The 11,397-nt window shown below is 33.6% G+C and overlaps 1 long non-coding RNA gene across 2 annotated transcripts in view; it reads right to left on the bottom strand.

Moving 5' to 3' along the window:
• Positions 1–282: 282 nt before the first annotated feature.
• LOC307188319 overlaps positions 283–11,397 on the bottom strand; it is a 149,760-nt gene continuing 138,645 nt past the window's right edge. For both annotated transcript variants that reach the window (XR_013828893.1, XR_013828894.1), the window contains one exon: positions 283–566. This is a non-coding gene — a long non-coding RNA (uncharacterized lncRNA). The remainder of the gene's footprint in view (positions 567–11,397) is intronic.

Raw genomic sequence — 11,397 nt, 5'->3', positions numbered from 1 at the left:
TTACCTTCTCAAAGAAGCCCATTCTAGAAGAGACATCACTGTAATGTGTTTGCGTGTCTCTATACTTCTTCAATGCTTTTTCACAACTGCTAATCACACAGTTTTTAATGACTTGTCTCCATCTCTATCAACCACAAGACTGTAGGATCCTTGAATATGAAAACTAAGTCTGTGATATTCACCAGTGTCTCCAAGGCTTTAAATGCCAAGAGAGCAAGGAAAGACTCTATTTTTGCTTAATAATATGTTTCCAGCTCCTAGGACAGTGTCTTCCCACGGTAGGCACTTAGAAAATGTTTGTTGAGTTGATAAATAATGAATGAAAAGTGAAAGAAGGCAATATGACTGACCTGTAACACTGTGGGCCATTAAGTCCATTATCTGTCCATTGAAAATGAAGTGAAAAGTTGTTGGCTGTCTTCTAAATATTCTTCTTAATCCCCAGTTTTCAGATGAGGGCTCTGCTTTCAGTTCTCACAGCTTGTAGAATGTGAAGAGCTGTGTAAAGTGTTTTCCTGAGATTTCCATTTGTATAGAGACAAGCCTTGTTCTTTGAGAGGAATCATCTAGAAAATATATATTGTAAAGTTGTTAAAAATGAAATATATATTCAAAATTCACAATAGATATTCACTCACAAATATACTACAAAATTTTAAGTTAAGCATGTTAAGCAATTTAAACAATTTAAGACCTAAAATAATAAAGAGCTACATAAGAAGCTCACTAATACACAAGAGAAATTATGGTTGCTTAATTTTGGTTTAACCTTTGAGTTAAAAAACAAAAAATCCTTCACAGGTCGAATGATATAAACAGAAATATCTATGTCCAATATCAAATTGATCAATAAAAAGAAAATAACACACCTAAAAATAAATATTTAGATTTTGCTGAAATTGCTTGGTGCATGAATTTTATTTTTTTTCTATATTATTATTTTTTAAAGCAGTGGATATGTTTTTATGCACCAAGCACATTCATGAAAATATGTTAGAAACTAAAATTATCTTTTCTCCTTTATTCTTTAGGAAGTTACCCTGTAGTTTTAAATGTATAGCTTTTGGCAGGGTAATATTAATATTTCTTTAAAGTTTCTTGTGAATTTCATGTAACCAAATAAGAATGTGTAGTTTTCTTCCTGAATAGAATGAACAACCCTTGGCATCATTCTCTAGTTCTTGAAATCATCTCAATGTAAATGGAGGACAGTGAGAAGGTATTCTTCAAATGGGATGATTTAGCTAGATTGTCCATTTGTTAGGATAAATGAGAGAAATGAATCTTTAAATAAAGAATCAGTAAATTGATATTAAGAGGTAGAAATACCTCCTTTTTTAAAAAGCAATAGTCTTATTTTGGAGTGTGATGGTTCAGGTCTACTGAGTAACTACCACATGCCAGGCACTTTGGGGGCACCTACATAGATTGTTCCTTTTGTTTCCAAAAAAAACCTAATTAAGTTGCTAATTATGCATTATTATTCCCTTTGTGGAGATAAAGAAACTGAGGCTCAAAAATTTAAGAATCTTCCTATACAGGGAGAAGAAGGCACAACAAGAATATTAATCCAGAATGAATTTTTCCTCCAAAGCTTTATGCTTATGATTTGGTTAAAATTTTCCTATAAATCTGTGTATTTGAGAAAGCTATGTATGCCATCAAAAGTGAAAGTGAGGTGTGGTCAGTCTACGGAATAAATATTTGTTAAATGCTATGTAGATGGGGCACAAAAATAGGTAAGTACTGTCTTTGAGCTGTTTATCATATACACTTTGGTGACAAATAGATCAAATGAAGGTAATTGGAAAGCCGCACAACAAAGAGTTGTATCATCCGTGAAAATAGAGCAATCACCTCTGCCAGACATTCAGAAAAATTCTTCACAGAACTGATGCCCTGTAAGTTGGTCGTAGTGGCTAACTAAAAGTTTGCAAGTTGAAGAACTGGTATTGGGCATTGAAAATAGAAGAAATGCATTGCTGATAGGGTTTAAAGGTAAAAATGTGTCACATCAGTTTGCTTATGTGGTTTCTGCACAGTTAAAGAGTAAGGTAATTTGGGCTTCCCTGGTGGCGCAGTGGTTGAGAGTCTGCCTGCCCATGCAGGGGACACGGGTTCGTGCCCCGGTCCGGGAAGATCCCACATGCCGCGGAGCGGCTGGGCCCGTGAGCCATGGCCGCTGAGCCTGCGCGTCCTGAGCCTGTGCTCCGCAACGGGAGAGGCCACAACAGTGAGAGGCCCGCGTACCGCAAAAAATAAATAAATAAATAAATAATAAGGTAATCTGACAGATGAAGGCTAATATGTCAGCTTTATTAAACTTTCCCACCCTAAACTTCAGGCTCCCACCCAGCAGAAGATCCAGCAGGCTCTCTCTCTCTCTCTATATATATATACTTATCTCCCAGTGGGGGGCATGGAGTAACAGTAGGTTCATGCGTGCTATGGGATATTAGAACTCAGAGAATTAGAGAGGAAACAGCTGGATTACCCACGCTCAGGTTTTTTTCCTCACGTGCACCACTAGGAAGCCATTTCTACTCAGGGGATATTGGAGTGAGGAAAAAAGTATGAGAAAACAGAAATAACTTTCTTATTACTAATCTTTTATAATTACAGTGGAATGGAAATTTCTTCATGGACACATGAATATAAGTGATGGATGGGGCTAATGTTTTCCAGATTTTTTTTTCTTATTTGTTTCAATGATTAATCCAGTGGTCTTTTTTTTTCAATGATTAATCCAGTGGTCTTTTTTTTTCAATGATTAATCCAGTGGTCTTTTTTTTTCAATGATTAATCCAGTGGTCTTTTTCTTCAGGGAAAAAGAAGGGGTAGTACTGTATCACCTTCATGAGGCTTGCTCGTCATCCATTGCTCTTCCGAGTTTTCTGAATCCAAGGTGGACAATTAAGCTTTTACCAAAAGAAGACTCTGAAATGGCTCCATATAGTTAACTCCAAGACCATGCTAAGTCAAAACTTTACTGTCTATTCCATCTCCCGTTCAAAATATACAAGCCATGTCCAATGTAATTCACTAGAACCTATGTGAGCCCAAAGAACAGCCTAAATGTACTTCAGACAATAAACCAGCCATGTAACACATTCCACATATGAATAATGTGAACCCCTCTGACTATTCAAATCTCAAAGAGTAATCAAGGCTGATATAATTGTATTTTCCTTGAATTTTATAACTAAAACAAGGGAAGTTCAAATTCATTAAGGTTTAGTTTGAAGGAATAATAAGTCAAACATTTTTCCTAGCCAATTTGTTATTCTTTTTCATCTCCAACAAGTGAAGTTCTACCCTAATGCCCAGGAAGAGTCTGGGTTCCTTTAGCAAGTGCAACATCAGCTGACTTCCACAAAAACAAGTGTCAATTTCTTCAGGTCCTTTGAGCTTGAATCAAATTAACCCCACATTTCTCAAGCGTCCCACTCATAACATGAACACAGCATTAAACACATAAAATTGAGAAGATGCAAATATATCCCAGCACCTAAAGCAGTTATTAAAAGCAAAAGTATGTTCCCAGAACTCAAGACTGGTTTTTGTACAATCCAGGCCCATGTTATTGTTTCCCAAGAACAAAGCAGAGACTCAGAGACATCTTGAAAACAGAAAACAGAGAAAGATACCATGAGAGAAAAAGAGAAATCTTAGATTCAGTTCTCTCAGAAATCTGGGATATTTAGTGTTAATGAAGTAACTGAAATTTCCATATCTGGAAGAAAAATAAATCCCCCTATACATAACAGTATTCCTGCTCAGCGAAGGGAATTTACCATTCTTTCTATGTGAGGTTTTAAAATTTGATAGAGGGTCCGGCAACATTACGAGGCATCAAGAGAGGCTGAATTTCATCTCCATGTCATGCAATAAATATGCACATTTTCCTTTTAGGATCTGTGCTCTGAACTTTCTGGGTTTCATGGAGCGTGAACTACGTCTCTTTTTTTCCTGATGTATCCCTGAATTTGTTTCAGCCAGATAATCACTCTGAGCATGATGCTTGTATGAAGCTGCTCTTGGAGCATGTGAAGTCCATGTACCTAGGACACTAGTGAGGAAAAGCCCTTTTGTAGCACTCTTTTCACAAAACTCTGTGCCTTGCCTAAATTTTGAATTTCTAGGCCTTGAATAATTTGCGTGTCTTCAGTGGCAGTAGAAATATTTTCTTCTGCCACAACATTCTTGGTACTTTGGAGGTGCCCCTGGTATTTTATCTATTTTTTTGTTGCTCTCTTACTTTCAGCCAGGCTCAGCTTATTGTTTTAACTTTTTTAAACTTGCTTCTTGAGGTTTCCTCTTTTATTTACTACTCTATTCTGAACACCTACTCTCTGCAGTATCTTCTCCTTTCCTTCTGTTCTCTATGTATCGTCTCTCCTTCATCTTCTCTCAGCTTTCACCACACTCTGGATTAGAAGGTTAAATTCCAGAACACATAGGTGACATCACTTTTTCAATTCTATCTTCTTTTTTGTTCTGCATTATGAAACTGGAGCCATTGGGGACATTCTCAATCCTCCCATGGTTTTCCTTATATTCCTAAATCCTGTCATTTTTCAGGACAATATCAAATAAGTCACTTTGAGTTCTGGGCCAGTTTCAGAGATGAGGGGGCTATGAATTGCCTCTAATTTGCTTTCCTCCTGTGTGTATAGATTTTACAGTGTAATGAAGATCTTCATTGTTTGCATTTTGAAGTTATGATTTATTTTCTTGTTTCCTTGAACATGGAAGTTTCTTTACTTTTTTTTAGATAGGGTGGGGTTTGTAAGAAGAAAATAGAGTATCAGTTCTTTTATATTGACTCCAACTTTATTTTTACTCATTTAAATGTTACCCTATACACTAACATTTATGTAAACTCTCCTTGTGAAGTAAAAGGAAATTGTGAAATGCTACTAACACTTAAATCATAGTCTTAGCCCCTGTATTTAGTACACTTGTGACCTTTAATAAGTAACAATCTCTGAGTTGTCACTTCTGCAGCTATAAAATATAAATTTAAAAAGCAAAACACAAATATTTGTCTCATCTTTCTCATAATATGAACTGTCTTTAAAAAATGAAAAATGCTATGCCTATAAAATTTTGGTTGCTAGCCTCTATTTTATCTGTTTGGATTTTCATGTATTTAATTTCTTTAAATTAGGGCACAGATGTCTGATTTCATCTTACTCATATTTAAAAAATATTTTTGTACGGCACATAGATATTGACAAAGAAGTTTCACATATGTCTTTAAACTTTGCAATAATTCTGATAGCTAGATATTGTTCGCTCTGAAAATTTAGGTTTCAAAGAGGTAAGCCACTGGTCTATACCTCCAAATACAAAAACAAATGTTGTACTAAGGTTGATCTGGATACAGTCTTAATGCATAATAAGTAAAATGCTCTTTTTCTCTTATGGACAGATTAGGATATGTGAATGTTTAATAATGACCAATTCTTAATTAGCTAGTCTGCTGACCAGATAATCATCCAGCCAGCAATTAAGACTAATTGAATATCCTCTAGTTTCAGAAGTGAAAAAACACTAGAAGGATTACCATCTAAAGTCTCTTAAACACAAGGAGTTGATAAAAAGGAGAAACAGACTGTCTGAAGTAGAGTCTTTAAAGATGCAAAAAAAATAGAGGATTTGGTCAGAAGAGTGGTTTCTTGGAGACTTTGGAATAGCATGGTTAATCTTATTGTAACTTATGGAATTTCTGAAAGTCTTATTTGATTTTCTTTAAAATAATTAATTTGCATAAATTTAATTGACAGTGATTTTTATGATTCACCTTCATTTTATGATTTTAAATGTAATAGCTGCTGTTTACACGATTGGAAAAAATTTTGCTTTAGAAGTAATATGCAAATGCTTTCCCATTACAGATAAGAGCTAGAGATAGTAGAGTAGGGTAAAAATTAAAGTAATTTTTATAGTTGAACAATAGCAAAGCTAATATATATTACTTGACTACTAAGTTCCTTTTTAAAGGTTTTGAATTATAAAATTCAAATATTACAAATTTTATAATTTATAAACAATTATAAATTATTTTTCAAAATTATAAAGTTTCTATTATAAAATTTTGAAATACAGATATATATATTTAAATATATATAAACATATATTAGTATATGTAAAAATATATAAATATGCATAAAACTTTTAGTGAATACAGTATAACTACTTTATACTATTTTGAAATAGTGAGACCGGTGTGGCAAGGAATGAATTTCTATATCTTTCTTCATATAATCAAAGTTCTCTATTTACTAACTTTCAACTAAGCAAAAATAAAAAACAAGAGGCAAATTTAATCAATTTGAATATTCACAGTATGTCACCTGTTGCTATATAGTTTTAATTTGTGTTTATGAAGAAATCATCTTATCAACAATCTTTCAGAATCTAATCATTTTTTAACTGGGAAAGCTTATCTATATTAAAAAAAGTTTGAATTATAGTGGATATCTGCTCTGTTTTTTGATTTTCACGCAATTTCCTGATTTTCTTTACAAATCACTGCTTAGATAACTAAAACATAGCCAGAATTTTTACATACCATACAGGTTAAAGGTTGAAATAAGTTTCTAAATTCATTCACTTATGTCCATATGCCCTGACAGTTATCCATTTTTGATTTGCCTATTAGTTCATTTATGCTAGCAATGATGTTCATTTTCAATCTAAACGTTTATTACTTTAAGGCACTGGTTTAATGCTTTTATAACAAAAAATGTTTATTTTAAAATTAGCCTTAGGAATTAGACAGTAAACATTATAATTTGTCAGTTTGCTAATTACTTTAATATTTTATATTTGTACATATATAAGTGATAAGCATTTACCAAATTACTCGTTAGACTTAAGACATATGTCAGCATAACCAAGTCTAGTCAATTGCTGAAAATCAAAATAAAACTAAATCTCATTGTGATATCACTGCACCTCCTTCTATTCTCCTTATAATAGCAAAATTTCCCTCTTTATGCATGTTGAAATTGTGAATCTTCCTACTTTGTAGGGGTCTATGACTCCTGAGCAGCTCAAATAAGTGAAAAGTAATAGAAAAATTAAATTTTTGCACAGCACTTGTTGGTGTGAGGGCAGACTCCAAAGCTTTTCTGCCACAGCAATGAATACCATAATTGTTGGGGATAGCAAATTAGTTTTATCAAAGAAAGCAACACTTATCATATGACAATGTGTTGATTTGAATTTTATTCTTTTTGTGTTTGCTTTTACATTAAATTTGATCTATTTTTGTGGTGACGTGAAAGCTATTTGCAGGAAGAGTTTATAATTAGCTCTGTGATTATAGATATTATTTGGAGTATTAATTTGATTTTCAGAACTCAAATCATTTATTTGGCAATTAAATAACAACTTTTTTCTTACTTAGAACATGTAACTATACTTCATTCACTATTACCATTTAGCCACATGTTAGGAGACACTGGGTCTTATTGTTTTATAAGTACTTAGTATAGTCTACATCCTTTATAAATAAATAATCATTATTGGTCCTCTAGTAACATTGCATTAATGAATTTCCTTCAAGGTGATAAATTTCTATCATAAAAAATTTGAAAATGGAATTTAAAACCACATAAATAACTGGATCCTAATTATTTACATAATGCAACAAATTATAACCATTTAAAATATATCAAATGAATACATTATATTTGGAAAAATTTCTTGGGACATTTATAAATTGTCTAAGGCTATTTCAAACCAACTTAGTAACTACTGCCATAGTATACCAGGGATAATTACCAAGTTACTTAACAGAGTCCCTGTTCACATATTTATCAAATTCCTGGCAATTAATTTATCAATTTCCTGGAAAATTTAATTGATCAAAGTGCCTGATTAACATCAGGAAATATAATAGACCCAGCCTATGGTAATTTTTTCATGGCTATTGAATAATTATTCTTCAGGTGTCAGTACTGTTGAAATTAAATACAAAATGGAGACCAGAGTTCAAAATTCCCTGAGCAGACAAAGTCATTTAAGCCATGTGAACTGAACTAAATCTAGCTTATTTCATGAACATAGATGAAAATTAACTTAGGTTCTTTCTCGTAAATGCCTCTGATAATCATAAAAGGAACTTAAGTTCTCGTCCTAAAATAGTATGAGATAATCCCTTTCAACAAATCCCCTGCCATCTGGAAACCCCTATTGTAATGACCAATCATTGTAAAGCTTAAACAACTTCTTCACTTTCATCCTATAAGCCATCTTGTAATGTCATGCCCGTGAGCTCCATATCAGTTTTGAATTTGAAAGCTCCCAGTTCACAGACTATTCCTATATGCACAATAGACTCCTACTAAATACTGCTTTATTGGTCTGTGGCATTAATTTTCATATTTCTGAATTTTTGACTTTATCATCATATGATGAAAAGACTACACGAAAAAAGAGACACCATAAAAATCACTTAAACATACATTTCATATCCATGGCAAATCTGGGTTTAAGCCATGAGCCAGAAACAATTTTGGTTTTGGTTACAAATAGCAATGGAGAGTGTAAGTTTCTACTCTCAGTCTTAAAAAAAGTAAAGGAAACAATTTTTAAGACAGGAAATAAAATCAATGGAATGGAAACAAGTTGCTGTTATGTCTCCATAGTGTAAACCCATGATTCAAATGCCAGTTTACACTATTATATTTAAAGTTAATTTGTTAAACTGGATATTTGGTGATTGAATGCTGTAAGTTACAACAGAGTATTTTAGGACAATGGTGACTTTTTAAATTCTAAAGATGATATTTTGTAAATAGTGCCAGCAATATTTTAGACGTTTAGCCAAATGATAGCATTTTAAGGATTCTAAGTATTTTTTTAATAGATTTATTTATTTATTTATTTTTGGCTGCATTGGGTCTTTGTTGCTGTGCATGGGCTTTCTCTAGGTATGAGGGCTTCAATACTTGTGATACATGGGCTCAGTAGTTATGGCTCACAGGCTCTAGAGTGTAGGCTCAGTAGTTGTGGCACATGGGCTTGGTTGCTCTGCCACATGTGGGATCTTCCCAGGCCAGGGCTCAAACCTGTGTCCCTTGCATTGGCAGGTGGATTCTTATCCATTGCACCACCAGGGAATTCCCAATTTTAAGTATTGCAAAAGAAGCTAGCTGATTATTAACAGCCTTTCTCAGGTTTTACCTGTATGATTTGAGCAGATGTCAAAGTAATCTGAGTCTCTGTGAGCTCATCTACAAAGCTGTAGGACTGGTCTTGGTGATTTCTAAGCCTGTATATATAAAATTACATTTGTCTCTCAGAAAGACAAAACTGTGTGCTCTCCATTATATGTGAAATCTGAAAAAGTCGAGCTCATTGAATAAGAGTAGAAATGTGGTTTCCAGGGGTTGGGGGCTGGAGAACTCGGGAGATGTTAGTAAAATGTTACAAACTTTCAGTTATAAATACATAATTTATATATATATAAATTTAGTTATAAATAATAATATTTCATCATCCTGGATTTTTCTGTTTCTTTGTATCTCCAGATACCCTTCAGTCTCCATTCTAGAAGTCTGGAAAAGGATTTCTCAGACTCCTGAGACGTGCCCCTTGTAGGGAGGTAGAACGGGGCAGCTCGCGATGAGACTCAACTCTGGGGATCTAGTGTATAGCATGGTGATTAATAGTTAATAATATTGTATTGTGCACTTGAAATTTGTTGAGAGAGTAGAGCTTAAGGGTTCTCACCACACACACACATACACACACACACACACACACACAAATGGCAGCCATGTGAAATGATGGATGTGTTAATTAACTTGATTGTGGTAATCATTTCACAATGCCGTATATGTATATTAAACCATGTTGAACCCCTTTAAAAAATCACATTGTATAACCTAATTGTATACAACTTTTGTCAACTGTACCTCAATAAAGCTGGAAAAAAGTACAATAAAAATCAGAAAATAAAATAATTTAATAAGGAAAACAATGTAAGAAATAACATTATATGTGTCTCGAATTTTAATATTGAATTTACTCATTCAAATTACTCACATAAACAAAAACCAGATCTAAGTAGAATATATATGGTGACACAAAAAGACAGAATTCAGAGTAAAAAAGTAATGAAGATTCTTTTTTAAAAATGTTGATGTTGGTAGCATAAAACCTCTGAAAAGATCATTTGGCTTTTGGAGAACGCCAAGAATACTCATCACTTGGCTTCATACACAATGATATACATAAATTGAAAGTCTATACTTGAGGGCTACTTTTTTTTCTAATTATAACATTAAAATATGTCCTGTTATGCTGTATTTAGTGTACCTTATTACTGTTTGCTATTTTGTGTCATAAAATATAATTATTACATGTACACATTATGCAATTATAAAATTATCAGTTTCCTTAACTAAATGGAATATCCTTCTCAGTGAAGAGAGAATTTATTTAATATTAATGAATGAAAATATAAACACAAAGAAGAGGTCAGGCAGTAAAACTGTTGGTGTGATATGTAAAAGTAACTAATGGTCGGCTAGAATAATGTTAGAAAATGATGAATTTGAGGTATAAATGATTGTTTTCAAAGCAGAATTGCATTCCTCAGAGCTCAACTTTCCTCAAGCATGCTTTGCATATTACAAGTATCTGGGGCTCTATCCCTCAAAACCTACCCAAACCAAAGCAATTCTATTTTTTTTTAACATCTTTATTGGAATATAACTGCTTTGCCATGGTGTGTTAGTTTCTGCTTTATAACAAAGTGAATCAGTTATACATATACATATGTCCCCGTATCTCTTCCTTCTTGCATCTCCCTCCCTCCCACCCTCCCTCTCCCACCCCTGTAGGTGGTCACAAAGCACTGAGCTGATCTCCCTGTGCTATGCGGCTGTTTCCCACTAGCTATCTATTTTACGTTTGGTAGTGTATATATGTCCATGCCACTCTCTTACTTTGTCCTAGGTTACACTTCCCCCTCCCCATACCCTCAAGTCCATTCTCTAGTAGGTCTGCATCTTTATTCCCGACTTGCCCTTGGTTTCTTCTGACCACTTTTTTTCTTTTTTCTTTTTTAGATTCCATATATATGTGTTAGTATACGGTATTTGTTTTTTTCTTTCTGACTTACTTCACTCTGTATGATGGTCTCTAGGTCCATCCACCTCACTACAAATAACTCAGTTTTGTTCCTTTTTATGGCTGAGTAATATTCCATAATATTCCATTGTATATATGTGCCACATCTTCTTTATCCATTCATCTGTCGATGGACACTTAGGTTGCTTCCATGTCCTGGCTATTGTAAATAGAGCTGCAATGAACATTTTAGTACATGACTCTTTTTGAATTATGGTTTTCTCAGGGCATATGCCCAGTAGTGGG

This window comes from Stenella coeruleoalba (genome assembly GCF_951394435.1).
Source record: "Stenella coeruleoalba genome assembly, chromosome: 6".
Classification (NCBI taxonomy): domain Eukaryota; kingdom Metazoa; phylum Chordata; class Mammalia; order Artiodactyla; family Delphinidae; genus Stenella; species Stenella coeruleoalba.
This window is presented reverse-complemented; position numbering and strand designations above follow the sequence as displayed.